The sequence below is a fragment of the Maylandia zebra genome, linkage group LG16 (assembly GCF_041146795.1).
Source record: "Maylandia zebra isolate NMK-2024a linkage group LG16, Mzebra_GT3a, whole genome shotgun sequence".
Taxonomy (NCBI): domain Eukaryota; kingdom Metazoa; phylum Chordata; class Actinopteri; order Cichliformes; family Cichlidae; genus Maylandia; species Maylandia zebra.
This window is the reverse complement of record NC_135182.1, coordinates 18,592,213-18,608,016: the sequence shown is the minus strand read 5'-3', so window position 1 is coordinate 18,608,016 and position 15,804 is coordinate 18,592,213. Positions and strand designations below refer to the sequence as shown.

At 40.4% G+C, this 15,804-nt stretch overlaps 2 long non-coding RNA genes across 2 annotated transcripts; both read left to right on the top strand.

Annotated features, from left to right (window-relative positions):
- The first annotated feature begins 7,723 nt into the window (after positions 1-7,723).
- LOC143413007 (uncharacterized) lies at positions 7,724-8,128 on the top strand. The gene is made up of 2 exons (XR_013093563.1): positions 7,724-7,935; positions 8,053-8,128. It is a non-coding gene; the product is annotated as an uncharacterized LOC143413007 (long non-coding RNA).
- A 5,584-nt stretch (positions 8,129-13,712) lies between these two features.
- Positions 13,713-15,123, top strand: LOC143413000 (uncharacterized). Its single transcript, XR_013093556.1, has 2 exons — positions 13,713-14,930; positions 15,048-15,123. It is a non-coding gene; the product is annotated as an uncharacterized LOC143413000 (long non-coding RNA).
- The last annotated feature ends 681 nt before the right edge of the window (positions 15,124-15,804 follow it).

Sequence of the window (15,804 nt, the reverse complement as noted above, 5' to 3'; positions counted from 1 at the left end):
TCACCTGTATCTTTTTTTAACATTACTCATTGCAGTCATCTGTATTTCTCCTTTCTTCTTTTTACATCACTTCTGTCTACTGTCTTTTCATGTGTACCTTACTCATTCTGTCTGCACTGTAGAGTCAGTGTTTACCACCTGGAATGCACTGAGTTGATTGGCTGACTGGTATCACGTGGGATGGCTTAACTCGCATCAAGTTGGTCTGTGCATTTCTTCAGCCACCGAACCTAGATCATAACCTTCTGTTTTGGCTGTAGGTCTGTATAGGATAGCAGTCTGCCTGTTGGTGACCTCTGGCCAATAACAGTCCATGAAATAGCTCTACCGGTTTACTTTCAGTACAAATACGAATACTTTTGAAGAATAAAATCAGCACTTTGATAAACTAACATACCAAAATAAAATGTGTTGCTCTGCAAATACTCAGACTGCAATGCACTGTATATATATTCTCATATATTTTTGTATAAGTACTAGTGAGATTCTGAGTGTCTGCTGTTATTTGCCTTGGTTGTATGGTTGCTGCACTGGCACAAAACTGTATAAATCCAATCAAAATTTTAATGCTTTTCCTCCATCTGTCTCACACTCTCCTTCTTTCTCTCCTCCTCTTTCCTGACTCAATTTTTTTCCCTTCATCAGCTCTATAAATCTTTAACACGCAACCTGTGTAAGAAAATGGAATAGAAACTACTTTTTGCTTTTGAGGGAACAGCCATAGACATCAGATTACTCTCATATGGAGGGAGGCTCATGTGTGGTGATTGTGTACAAGTTGAGGTAAAACTTGCAGTGTTTCTCTGAAAGATGTGAGAGACTGAAAGAACACTCAGGAACTTTATGGCAGGCTGTAGTTCTCTCAGCCCCAGAGAGATGATATTGTGCTGCCTTTGGTCTTGGGTTTTATCATCCTTTCACAGCCTGGTGGACTGGGCTCCTTGGTACAGCTACCCTTGAAAATTTTGTCTAATTTCACTCCCTTGTGTTTCCATGGCAATGCTTGTCAGTGCAAACAAAGAAACACTGAATTTGGGAGGCAATGCTTGTAACTATGCAGTAAAGGCTAGCAGAGGCAAAATCGCATCCACAGCAGCAGCCATTTGACCTCCGTCTTCATGTTATTTGTCTTTAATATGCCAATGTTTGAGTTTTTAATAAACAGTCAGTTCATACATCTACAGTACAATCCCTCTCTTTTCTCAACTTGTACTTTTTGCCTGCATGTAACTGAACACATTGAGCTGGTTATCGTTATTGCTGTCGGACTCATTCCAGACCTAATTTGACATCAGCTTGATGTACCGGCCTTCATCTGCCATGAAAGTTGATTTATGACAATTGTGCAGCCATTTTTCTATTACAACTTTTCTAAATACAGGAACAGCACTGCTGTGAACTTAAAACACACAAATGCTGTAGTGAAATCAGTGATTTAATAGCAGTAGGCATCCAGTGTCTGGCAAGAACACTCTTACAAAAACCAGTCTCTGTTCATACTCGTTTACATGACAAACTGGCAGTTGTACACTCAACAGTTATACTCTACAGTATCTGGTTTATCAGCATACCTGAATGGCACGGTGACACAATGTATTTTATTTTCACTTTTACTTCTGTTGATCCTGTGACCTCTCTAGCAACACCATGGGGACATTTTTGGTAAAATGTCTCCACAACAGATTTACTCACGTGAACCAGGCTCCCAGTAGTTGGATAAGATTTGGCGTTCATATGAAATAATTTCTGTCCTGTAAAACACACACACATGCTAAAAAGCACAAATGAGCCAGATAAATGATCATTTCTTTTTTTAAACAATAATACACAGAAAACTCCAACAATCAGAACACTCTCTTTGAGCCAGCACTTGGCAACGATAGTCCATATAAACAGTCCAGATAAACAGTGGGTGAGGGGGCTGAGTATGGAAAAGGCATCTGACAAAAAAGGTTTTGCCAAATCAAACATGTGGATCATCAAAATGAGATTTCCATACCAGATTGGTTGGAGCCCTGATTAAGGAATTTAAATGTGGGGGATATGGCTGGTATAGAGATAGAGACCTGGCTAATATAATTAAGAGAAGGGAGGAAGCTAATCTGTGTGCAGAAGATCGGGTGGCAGGGAAGCAAAACCAGGTACAGTGAAGAGGGATTCAAAGTGTTCTACCATAGTGCAGATAGGAAAACAAATAGGGTAGGGTATTCTTGAAGGAAGAGTGTACTCATGGTGTTGTGGAGGTTAAGAGTATCAGACAGGATCATGAGTATGAAGCTAGAAAGTGAATGGGGGATTTGCATTTATGCCATGCTACCAGATTGGATGGCTGTCTTACCTGTGACAAAGACAGCTGTACCAATAAGGTGATGTCTTCACTCGCACATCCTCCTCCCAAGTAAACAGAAATGATGATCCGCTCTCAGCCTTTCTCATATGTAAGGCACAACTCGTGTTTCTAATTAGCTAACAAGCTATGTGCTGTTCCACAAAGGGGCTGGCACAAAAGTAATATTAAAACTCATCACTTCGCTAGAAAATTGTGTATATAATATCAAAAGTAAAAATAATCAATCTGAAGAAAAACATTCCTCCAAAGCAGGGGGGGGGGTTAAGCTTTAGCTTTCAGCTATTGTTAAAACTGATCAATTTTATTCAACTCAATTGAAGTATCTCAATTTAATTATGACATGTTCAGTAACATCATGATGAATTACAAAGCAGCACTAACAAAAGTAATGGAATGAGAATGCTGAAAACAAACAAACAGTTGTTGATTTGCCGTCCTTAGATTAAGTTCTCTCCTCATGTAACAGTAACAGAAATGATGCATTTACAGGTAAGAATGCAGCAAGGAAAGATTAGATAGTAATCTGTAGGATGATTTTGAAAAAGGAAGCACATGAAGGTAGCTTCAATGATTAAATGGTGGGAAATGAAGAAGCAAGAATGTTGCACAGAGTACAGGGAGGAGTTGAAACACGCTCTGGGTTGCAGGAAAAAGTTATCAGATAACTGGGAGAGCACAAATGAAGTGCTGAGGGAAACTGCCAAGAAGGAAAGAGGACGAGGAGATTTGGTGGTGCAATAAGGAAGTACAGGAGAGTATTCAAATGAAGCGGTTAGCAAAGACAAAAGGGGAATAGTCACTAGATGAAGAAAGTAGACAGGAGTACTGGGGGGCTTATCCTTGAAAACACAATAAGTTTCTATCACGAAAGTTGTGGGGCTGGAGCCTTTCCCAGGCACCACAGGGCGAGGTGTACCCTGGAAAGGTTGCCAGCCTGCCACAGTGCCAAGGTTTTTAAAAGTAGAAACGGCTGCTAAAGCTCTTTATGCCTTTTCAAACATCCTTAAAATAACAATCAGAGGAGAGACCGACAAAAATTGAAAACGTTATTGTCTTTATTTTATGAGCACTTCATGTTTCTACATCTAAAAGTAAAGTTCCCCTCTATTTTCAAGCAGCCTGGTTATTGAATTGCCAATTTGAATATGACTGGTTAAAACTGCATGTCTTTATCTTCTCCGCCAGGTGGCACTATTGCGTCATTAATATACAGCATCATTCAAACAAATAAATTCAAGCTTGCAGAGTTTGCAGAAAGGGTCCAAATTTAGATGGAGTGGTTCTAAGCAGCATAATTAGCTACTTTCTCTCTCAAGCTGCCTTTGCAAGAATGTGATCATGGATGTAAATACGTTTTTTAACTGAATCGACGAATAATCGAATCCAAAAAATCTAAAAGTTACAAATTATTTTTGTATTTGTATTTATTGTCAGAGAGGAAGTAGCTGCAAAGGTACAATCTTTGTGACAAGGACAGGGGGACTGGGGAAAATTATCTTTCTCTGAATTTGTCAAAAACTTGCATCACCTGCTGGAAACAAGCAAAGTCGTTGATTTAGTTTACATTCAGAGTTGAAAATGTCCAGCAGGTTTTATTTTTGATTTATTATATTTAATGCTAAGTCTTGCAATGGTCAATTTATGAGCTGGTCTGGGATGCCCTTCTCTCTCTTTGATCCCCACTCCTTTTTGTCCCTCCAGTTTTTCCACTTCTTCGTACGTTTTCTCACGTCCAGTCCCACAGGCTTGGCAATTTCATTGGATATGTATCCTACGAATCCTTTTATTGAGTTCGGGAATGCACAGGAGCGATCTGAACAGGCCAAATCACAATATTTGCCGTCTTCCTCAACGGGACACAGAATTACATTTTCCCATTTGCAGCGGGAAAGGTTTCAGAGGGTTCGTAGCCTGAAGTGCAGGTAAATCAAGGTGTGAACAGACAGAGGGATTACACAGATTACACAGTTGCATTAACCAAGAGCTTGATCGCAGCGGAGGACGTACAGTGTTGAGCCTGAAGTTGAAGGTTCACGATGAGCCGTTTCCTGCTGTCTCTTTGGAGGGTCAGAGTGATGATCTGCCTGGGTCAACTTTTACATTGTGGTAAGTAGCAGTGAATTCCTGTAGTTGCATTTGAGCCTGGTTGATGATCATGAGGAGTAATGGGAAATGTCAGAATATTAACTATGACCAATTTATAAAAGTCCAATATGTAAAAATAGATGTAAATGAAGGTTAATGTCTATGATAATTCTAAAATGCCATCTGTGCTTTTTGCGAAATGATTTTCAAATTTTATAAAATGTCATTTTTATAAAGAGTCAGTGAAAATAAATTTCTGGGGGTAATAATAGATGAAAAACTTAACTGGAGAGCTCACGTAAGATATATTCATTCCAAAGTATCACGAAGCATTGCAGTACTAAACAAGGCAAAACAGGTATTCGACAGAACATCACTTCATATTCTCTACTGTTCACTGGTTTCACCATACTTAAGCTATTGTGCAGAGGTCTGGGGCAATAACTATAAAACCACATTACATTCACTTTTTACTCTTCAAAAGAAACAATTCGAATCATCCACAATGCAGGTTATAGTGAACATACAAACTCACTATTTTTGCAGTCTGAAATATTGAAAATTGACGATATAGTGAAATTCCAAACAGCACAAATTCTATTCAAAGCAAAAAATAAAGAACTGCCAGGTAATATTCAGAGTATGTTTTTTTTGAAAGAAGGAAGTTATAATTTAAGGGGTTTTTGTAACTTCAAAACAATGAAGGTACGTACTACAAGAAAAGGCTTTTGTGTTTCTGTTCAAGGAGTGAAACTATGGAACAAACTGAATATGGAATTAAAGCAATGTCCAAACATAAAACTGTTCAAAAAGAGTTATAAAAATATGATCTTCTCGATCTATAAAGAAAAGGAAAATATTTAAATTAAGTGAATGTCTCTATTTAAAAACAAACAAACAAAAAATTCATGATGTGATATTATAGTATATAGTATATCAGAAATCTGTTCACTATTTTTATTACAAATTATATCAGTAAGGAAGCTGACTAAATAGTCACTGATAATTTATGGGACAGGGGTGGGATTAAATAAGTGTATACTTCTTCCCACTCCCTTTCAACATGTAAATTAATCAGAATGTTTTTTTGTATGTAATTTGTATAGTATTTTTTTTTCTCTCATTTCTTTTCTAAATGTACTTGTATATTGTTCACATGTTGAAATAAATTACCAATCAATCAATCAATCAATCATTTAGCAAAAACAGAGTAAACTCACTGATAAATGTTCATTCCTTCTTGGTCTCCATAGTTTTAATATCAGTTTAATTGCTGCATGAAAACAAATTGGCTGTAAATTACTTTAAAAGTCTCGTTCATGAAGAAATTGTAAAAAGTGTTTGCTTTCTTTGGGGAAAAATGATTTCCCACATCAAATAAAGTGAATCAAGCCAACATACCACAAAAAACAAAAAAGAAAACAAAAAACGAACAACAATAGGATTGGTTGAAGAAAATAGATGTAAGGAATGTAAGGAAAAAAACAAGCAAAAAAGAAACCAAACAACAAGATAATGTCACTATACTCCTGACAAGCTCGGTCTTTGTCTAGACTTGTACACATTATCTCATATAGTTTATAACAGGAACTCCCAATTTTCAGAAATAGAAAAATTGTGACCAAGATACAGATGACATTTCTGACAAAATGTGCAAACATTTTTTTAATCAGAATTACAATTAAATATATCTTTTTGAAAATATTCTTTATACCTGCAAAAATTGATATATCAATAGATGTTCAATGCACAGTCTATATAGTGTGCCATAACCTACAGTATATGATACTTTAATACTTATAAATACATGAGTGACACTTCAAAGTTTCAGGATTCAGATGACTTCATTTGTGTTTTGTCTCTGCTTTACTCAGAGTGAAAACTGAAGCACAAGCTGGGCCTCTGTATCGTGTGTTAGGCTCTCCCCTCTACATCACCTGCAGTGTGAGTGGCTTCAGAAGTGAAAACACTGACAAACATTTTGAATTCCGTATGACGAAGCCTTCAAACCCAGACTTTGAGATCCAAATCATCAGTTCACATGAAGATACTTTTGGATATTCTTCTCACCTAAGAAGGTTCTGGTAATTACACGAGAAACTGCATTTTGAACCATTTGAATCCTATGGAGAGATTTCTGTGATTATCCAAAGCAAGGGCGTAGATTTGGCATGGACGGAAGGGACGTGTCCCCACCAATATCCAGCGATTATTGAATTGTCCCCACCAATAATTTGATATCTTCGAGTAAAGAAAAACAAAACCTAGAGAAAGAAAAGAAAAACGATCTGTCAGCATCTCATTCACCCAGCGGAGCAGAAAGAGCTAAATTACGTTCTTTACTGGAGTCCTACGTCATGTGACAAATATGGCCAATGTGATTGGCTGTGCCTTTCAGGGAGCTCTGTTTAGTTTTATCAGTGGCAAGCCTTACTGCTAATGTATCAGAGATGTTGGTGTACAATAACTGAAGTAATGTTGTTAAATCCTTAAAGTCATATTCTTTTATTGTCATGACTGTATATGAAGCTGTTTTTATTTTTGTATGATACCAGATTTATATGGAATATGGCTGAAGTAAACTAAAGCCTAAAATACTTAGTCAGTCATTTATTTAATAGTAATTTAACATTATATAATTCACATATAAAACTATGAATTGTAATTTTAAATGGTTTAAAAGCATGTAGAATAGCATATGTAGGCAAGTATATTTCTCCTTTTTTTTTCTTTTTCTTTTTTTTAAATCAAGAAGCAAACACAAAAAGGAAGAAAAAAAAGAAACAGGGCAGGGTTCGGTGGTTGAATCATCCGTCCCCACCAATGTCAAAACCAAATCTACGCCCTTGATTCAAAGTAAACAGAATCATTATAATCAATAACCACATAACCAGCGCAAACAAAAATAACAGTACTGTTACCTGTAAATGATTGGCATAGCTAACTAATAATACGAGGGGAATATTCAGTCCAAGTGATACTCATAATATAAGGTGCTATCAAAACAACACCTAGACTCTAAACCTGGGAGGAAGGAGCAATTAGAGAAAAGTCAATACATGAGAGAATTTACCACATTTATTCAAAATGGTTTTAGTTCCTTTAAGAAGAACTTCTGTTTTCTCACTTTTAATTTCATAAAATTAGCAGATAACCACAATTTAATCTCATATAAGCAGTCGGTGACAAAAGAAGGTTGGGAGAGTGGAACTAGTCTTAGTGGAATGATACAACTTGGTGTCATCAGCTTAACAACGTAAACGTATGCCTAAAAATGTGATGTAAATGTCCAGTTTTGTTTATTGATCTAAGCCTGAACAGCTACGCGTAGTGTCCAGTAGAGGGCTCTGTTGTTTAGTTAGCGGCAAGCTGCACTTCCAGCTCAGACCGGTTTTTGTGGCGCACATGTCCCAGTAGGCAGCTCTCAATGAAGCGTGAAGCAGCGTGATACCGGACTCTAGCAAAATTAACAATTTGCAGCCCTTGGAATGCGGAGCGAGGTACATGTTTTAAGTTGTATTTGTTTGCTTAACTGATATTTTGTTGTATTTTCTGCATTATTTGAGTTCATATTTGTAATAAGCGTCTAAGAAAATGTATTTTGTGTTTCTGTTTAGTTTTCACGGTGCATTGGTGCACCTCAGCACTGTTAGATTCTGAATGAATCTCAAAGTAAAAATTACTGCACCCGTCGAGGCTCTCTCTATTTCTTCCTTGGTCCGAGGGACTGCTACAGTGAAAACTCGATCGCTGAGTGAAGGCTACTTGCTAGCTCCCATGCCAGATGAGTGCAGCCCGTGCCACGAGGTGGGTCCGTGTGTCAGCTGTGAGATATTTCTACACCAGTCAAGATCATCTTTGCTTCGTCGCCTACCTCCCCTTTGAACTCTGATGGTTACTTTACGAAGGTGCAGGTATTATGCCCATTAAGGACTTTGCTGATAACAAAGTTAAAATGTCTGCACACTAATTCAGAGTTACTTGCCTTAAATATTTTTGTTGTTACAGCCTCAAAGGTATACTGCATTGCACTGAGTAATTACAATCTTTAAATTGTATGGGTTTATTCTTCTTGAAAGTAACGTTATGGTATATCAGCGGTATTTACAGTTACATTTTGTCTAATATGTGGGTGCTAATCCGTTTATTTATGTGATGTAAACGTCTGATGTGAGCATTGTTTCCAAAAGTAACACTCACGTAAGTTTAAGTCCAGACGTTATCGCATAGAGCAATATACACATTACAGTAACAAAATGTTGAACGCTGCTGAAGAAGCCGACGACTCAGAGCAACAAGGAGTAAGATCCAGCAATCGTGAAAGGCATTTAACTGAAAAGGGTAAAGAAATGCAGGAATATGAGGCAAAGAAAAATGAGAAGGCATTTAACAAAGCTTATGACACTTGGAAGAAGGCAGCTAAAGAAATCAGAACAAAGCTGAAAACTTTCTGCTCACCTGAAGAGCTAAACAATGCCAGTCATGACATAAGAGACAAGCACGCTGTAGTACAACAGCATTATGAACCCATTCGCCGCAGCCAATCCATGACGCCCGACATTGTTAAGCGAATGGATGCTTGTGCAGTGCTTACAACTGACATTTGTGAAGTTGTTGCTAAACGACAGGAAAATATCGATCAGCTCTTTAACGATCGCCTTGAAAAGGAAAGAGTACGAGTGATGTTAAACAAAAGGGACTATGGTTCTGTGTTTGGTGATACAAAAACTGAAACGTCGTTCCCAGAGGGTTCAGTTGCACGCTCAAAGGCAGATTCTACTGGCAGTCGTGAGGTGGAAGCAGAAGCTGAACTTGCAGCCAAAGTGGAACAAGCAAAGGCCACACAAGAAATATTGGCACAGGAAACCAAGATCAGCCAAATGGAAAATGAGTGGAAAATAAAGGAAGTGGAAACAAAGGCAAAGTTGGAGGAGGAAAAGACTAAACTTCAACAGTTAAAGGCAGACAGCGAAGTGAAAGTAGCAGCTGCACGAGTAAGAGCCCTTAGCGCTCAAAATGACATTGAAAGCCATGATCAAGTGTCCTGCTACAACTTAGAAAATTCCGCAAATCTCCCCAACATCGCACCACGGCTCTCTTTAAATCCACAAGCACCAACATTTAGACCTCACAATACTACTCCAGAACGTGAAGAACTTAGCTTAGTTCAAGCCCTCGCCAGCTCTCTTACCCTAAACAGGCTTCCTGTACCTGAGCCCACCATCTTTAGTGGCGACCCCCTAAAGTTTATGGATTGGAAGGTATCCTTTATGGCACTAATTGGTGACAAACCTTTACCTGTGTGTGAGAAAATGTTGTATCTAAAGAGCTATCTTGCAGGTGAAGCACGAAAGGCAGTAGAGGGATATTTTTTCCGCAACAGTGAGCAGGCATACGCAGGCATTTGGAGCGTTTTAGAGGAAAGGTATGGCAGCCCATTTGTTATTCAAAGAGCCTTTAGGGCTAAACTCACAAAATGGCCTAAAATAGCTGCCAATGATCCTAAAGCACTGAGGGAGTTTGCAGATTTTCTCCAAAGCTGTGCAGAGGCTATCCCTCAAGTCAAAGGCCTAGAGATCCTTAATGATTGTGAGGAAAATCACAAGCTTCTAAGAAAACTGCCTGAGTGGATAGTGCAGAGATGGAGCCGCATTGTGGTGGAGGAGCTAGACAAAAGCCAAGACTACCCCAACTTCGCTCGCTTTACAAAGTTCATACAAAATGAAGCTAAAGTAGTTTGCAATCCTGTTGCCTCACCATTCCTAATAAACGAAAGGGCATCAGAAGAGCGGCACGTTAAAAGAGCGAAGGCACTCAGTACTACCATCCAACCAAAGTCTCCACCAATCCCAGTATCTACTTCTAGACCTAAACCCCCATGTTTGTTTTGCAAAGAAGAATCGCACGGCATAGCTAAGTGTCCTGCTTTTGCAGCGAAAACTAGTGATGACAAGAAAGTTTTCATTCAAGAAAATCGTCTCTGCTTCGGGTGTTTGAGAAGGGGTCATGTAACCAAAGAATGCAGAGGACGTCACTCCTGTAGTAAGTGTGGTCGGCGTCACCCCACCTGTCTACACACAGAAAGAGTGAATGAACCTAAAGAAAAGAAAACTGAGGATTCTAAATCCCCAGATGAAGGTGCAAACAAGGAAGTGCATAATGTTATGACTCATGTACTAACAAGGAAACTATCTTCCACATCCAGCATAGTACCAGTATTTGTGTCAGTTGCATCTGAGCCTGAGAAAGAAATACTTACATATGCCCTGCTTGACACCCAGAGTGACTCATCCTTTATTTTAGAGGATTTGGCCTCAGAACTAAATGTAGACGCCCAACCAGTGCAGTTAAAGCTTAGCACCATGACTTCCGTCGACACAGTCGTTGCAAGTAAACTTGCCAACAACTTGCAGGTGCGTGGGTTTGATTCTGAGACTCGTGTCCCAATAGAACACATCTACTCTCGTGACTTTATCCCAGTTGACAAGTCTCATATCCCTACCAAGGAAACTGCACTTCAGTGGCCACACCTTGAAGGCTTAGCTAACAAGTTACAGCCATTACAGAACTGTGAAGTAGGTCTATTGATTGGTTATGACTGCCCATCAGCACTAGCCCCCCTAGAGATCGTCACAGGCAAAATAAACGAACCTTTCGCACAAAGAACCCTACTAGGATGGAGTATTATTGGTTCTGGTAATCCTCACCTAGACAGAGAAGGTAACCAGAGTTATGTGCACAGGATCACAGTCAAAGAAATGCCCATACCATCAGCCACAGAAGTACTCAAAGTCCTAGAGACTGACTTTAATGAGAGAAACTATGAGGATAAGTATGTATCACAGGATGATGTTCGCTTCATACAAATCCTCAGTGATACAATAAAACAAAGACCAGATGGGCACTATGAGATGCCGCTCCCCTTCAAGGGCAATGATCCACCAGCGCTTCCCAACAATAAGAAGTTAGCCACAGTCCGACTGCAACACCTGAAGAAAAGGCTAAAGGCTGATAAACAGTATCATGAACATTACTGTTCCTTTATGAGAGACATTATCAGCAGTGGTGATGCAGAATTAGCCCCTCCTTTGTCTGAAGGCAAGACTGCATGGTACATCCCACACCATGGGGTATATCACCCGAAAAAACCAGCCAAGCTAAGAGTTGTCTTTGACTGTTCAGCAAAATTTCTCGGTGTCTCATTAAACGACACTCTTCTCACAGGTCCAGATATGATCAACTCATTGGTGGGGGTACTCTGTCATTTCAGAAAGGAAAATGTAGCCATAATCTGTGATATCGAGAGAATGTTCCACCAGTTCTCTGTTTGTCCAGACATGCGCAACTATCTGAGATTTCTGTGGTGGCAGGATGGACAATTAGACAAAGAACCCAGAGAATACAGAATGGCTGTACATCTATTCGGTGCCAGTTCATCCCCTGGATGTGCTAATTTCGGCCTGAAATATTTGGCACAACAGTACAGAGCAGACTATCCTAAGGCCTCAGAGTTTGTTGAACAGAACTTTTATGTAGACGATGGTCTAACTAGTGTCCCATCAGTTAAAGAGGCACAAGAACTCATCACCGAAACACAAGCACTTTGTAGACTTGGCGGTCTACATCTGCACAAGTTCAACTCAAACCAAAGTGATGCGCTTTCCCAGCTGGAACCCTCAGACAGAGCAGACACCACAGAACCGCTCGATTTCAAACCTGACACAACAGCTGAAGGCCATGTGCTCGGCATCCAGTGGTCAATCAAAAATGACACTTTCAGTTTCAAAATAAACACTAAGGACCAACCTCCTACTCGCCGGAGCATACTGTCAGTGATCTCATCCCTGTACGACCCACTAGGGTTCGTAGCTCCCTTCACCTTAAGAGGCAAAGGTATCCTACAGGAACTGTGTCGCAGAGGCATTGAATGGGATGACCCCCTTCCTGACAACTTACGTTCACGGTGGGAGGACTGGAAAGATGGGTTGGAAAGACTAAAATCGGTTGCAGTGCCTAGATGTTACCACCCACCAGAACTAACAGACATTGTAAAGGTGGAACTGCACCACTTTTGTGATGCTAGTGATTTAGGATATGGTGCATGCTCCTATATTAGGTACCTCAGCAACGAGAAGGTCCACTGTAGTCTTGTTATGGCTAAGGCAAGAGTCGCACCTACCAAGGTCACAAGTATCCCGCGATTAGAACTCTCAGCCGCAGTCACATCAGCTAGAATGAGCAGCATGCTAAAAGCAGAGCTTCAGATGTGCATTAATGAAGAGTTCTTTTGGACTGACTCCCAAGTAGTCTTAGCCTATATTAACAATGAGGCACGACGGTTCCACGTCTTCGTTGCCAACCGTGTTCAGTTAATTAGGCAAACTACGGATCCCAGACAGTGGCACTACATTGACACAGCTCAGAATCCTGCAGATTACGCCTCTAGAGGGCTCAGTGCATCAGAAATCATGTCAACATGTTGGTTGTCTGGTCCAAAGTTTCTGTGGGAACATGACATTTCATATGCACCCAGCCCCTCAGCTGTGTTGTTAGTAGGGGATCCAGAAGTCAAAGCAGTCAAAGCTCTCACAACTCAAACAAATGAACAAGACAATATCCTCAGCCGTTTGTCAAGGTTTTCAAGCTGGTCAATGCTCCTTAAAGTGGTTGCAAGGATAAAAAGATTGAGATCCAGCAAAGCCCAGTATGGAAACTTTGTAACAGTAGATGAACGGAAAACAGCTGCTGACACAGTAATAAAGCTCCTTCAGCAGCAGGCCTTTTCTCAAGAGATGGAAGTGTTGAAGGTGGGAGATAACCTTCCGAGTTCAAGCCCCCTCTTTAGAGTAGATCCAGTGCTAGATCAAGGACTTCTCCGTGTTGGAGGAAGACTGAAGAAGTCAACACTCTGTCAGGGACTTAAGCACCCCATCATCCTCCCGAAAGACCATCACATTACAAAGTTGATCATTGCTCATTTTCATGCACAGATTTGTCATCAAGGTAGAAGCCAAACTCTCATGGAAATCAGATCGAACGGATTTTGGGTGATTGGTGGGAGCAAGGAAGTTGCAAAACTAATAAGCAAATGTGTTCAATGTCGAAAACTAAGACGTTCACCAGAAGAACAACGCATGTCTGAACTTCCAAAGGAACGAGTTGAAATCTCAGATCCTTTCATGTATTGTGGAATGGACTGTTTCGGACCATTTGTCACAAAACAAGGTCGCAAAGAGCATAAAAGATACGGACTCCTCTTTACGTGTCTTTCCTCACGTGCAGTCCACATTGAGATGCTTGAGGATCTTTCTACTGACTCTTTCATCAACGCTCTGAGATGTTTCATCAGCTTAAGAGGAGCTGTTTGTAAGTTGTACAGTGACCAGGGTACAAACTTTATTGGAGCCAAAAATGAGCTAAGAGAGTCTCTTAAACAATGTGACATGGATGCCTTAGAAGCATTCCTTGCCAATAAACAGTGTGAGTTCGTCTTCAATGCCCCATCTGCTAGCCATGCCGGAGGTGTGTGGGAACGACAGATTCGAACCATCCGCAATGTTCTCAATGCCACCATTGCTCAATGCCAAGGCAGGCTGGATGACAGCTCTCTAAGAACTCTATTCTATGAGGCGATGTTTATAGTTAATGGTCGACCACTGAGCGTCGATGGAATCAATGATCCTAAATCTCCTGAACCTCTAACTCCAAATCACCTCATATTGATGAAATCAAAGGTTGCACTGCCTCCACCAGGAAAGTTTGTGAAAGAGGACTTATATGCAAGGAAACGTTGGCGCAGAGTCCAGTATCTCACTGAGCAGTTTTGGAGTAGATGGAAAAGAGAGTACCTTCTGAACATATCTATGAGACAGAAATGGCACCTACCACGTCGAAATCTTAAAGTCAATGACATAGTCATTATCAAAGAAGACATGCTTCCCAGAAATCAGTGGCAACTGGCTCGAGTGGTTGAAGCACCAGAAGAAGATGACGGTTTGGTCCGCAGAGTCAAGCTTCAAGTTGGCGATCGAGGCTTAATAAAGAAGCAGAGAACAGCACACAAACCTCACGTAGTTGAGCGACCTGTTCAAAAGCTTGTAGTTCTATTAGAAAATAACTAATTGATGTTTCAATCAATACTTTCACATCAGGCGTATTTTGCGAAAGTTTATTGATGATGTATTTGAAATTGTGTTCGTTCTTGTAGTAATGTCCATATGTTAAAGCTGGAAATCATGTAAAGAATGTTGTTTGTTATACATGATTTGGTGGGAGTGTAAATGTCCAGTTTTGTTTATTGATCTAAGCCTGAACAGCTACGCGTAGTGTCCAGTAGAGGGCTCTGTTGTTTAGTTAGCGGCAAGCTGCACTTCCAGCTCAGACCGGTTTTTGTGGCGCACATGTCCCAGTAGGCAGCTCTCAATGAAGCGTGAAGCAGCGTGATACCGGACTCTAGCAAAATTAACAATTTGCAGCCCTTGGAATGCGGAGCGAGGTACATGTTTTAAGTTGTATTTGTTTGCTTAACTGATATTTTGTTGTATTTTCTGCATTATTTGAGTTCATATTTGTAATAAGCGTCTAAGAAAATGTATTTTGTGTTTCTGTTTAGTTTTCACGGTGCATTGGTGCACCTCAGCACTGTTAGATTCTGAATGAATCTCAAAGTAAAAATTACTGCACCCGTCGAGGCTCTCTCTATTTCTTCCTTGGTCCGAGGGACTGCTACATGTGAGCTAAAGATAAAAAATGAATATTTATGAGGACTTCCGGTTGAGCTTTGATGGAGTAGGACGCGAGTCTGGGAGCTCCCGCCGATTTCGATTAAATTGTTATTTATTCGCGCGTTTTGGCCGTATTTTCAGTCCTGTTTTGGTTTGTGGATTGTCTTGTTGAGAAGTTTTACTCGGGCAGGCGTAAAATGGCAGCAAAAAATGTTAAAACCCGCAGTACTATTCAGACACAACTGAGGCCTAGTTTGCAAACCGCGACCACACCCTCGAGTGAGCCGTCGTCTCCTGCAAAGCCCCCCACATGTCAAGCTAATCCTGATATTGAGGCTCTCAAGGTCGAGTTGCTGGCTTCGCTGAGGAAAGATATCGCCGACATCTTTAAAAAGGAACTTCAGGATACTCTGGGTGATGCTTTGTCTACCATTAAGTTCGACCTGCAGGCGGTGAAGACGCAGCTGGCGATCGATAAAGCTGCAAATGACGCTACCATGTCTGAGCTAAAAGGTACGGTGAAGGAGATGGAGCACGCACTTACTGTCTGCTCTGATGATATAGCTGAGATGAAAAACACTATCAAGGGTCTCACAGCTCATGTAGCCAAGCTGGAAAGTAAGTGTGAAGATTTGGAGTCCAGAT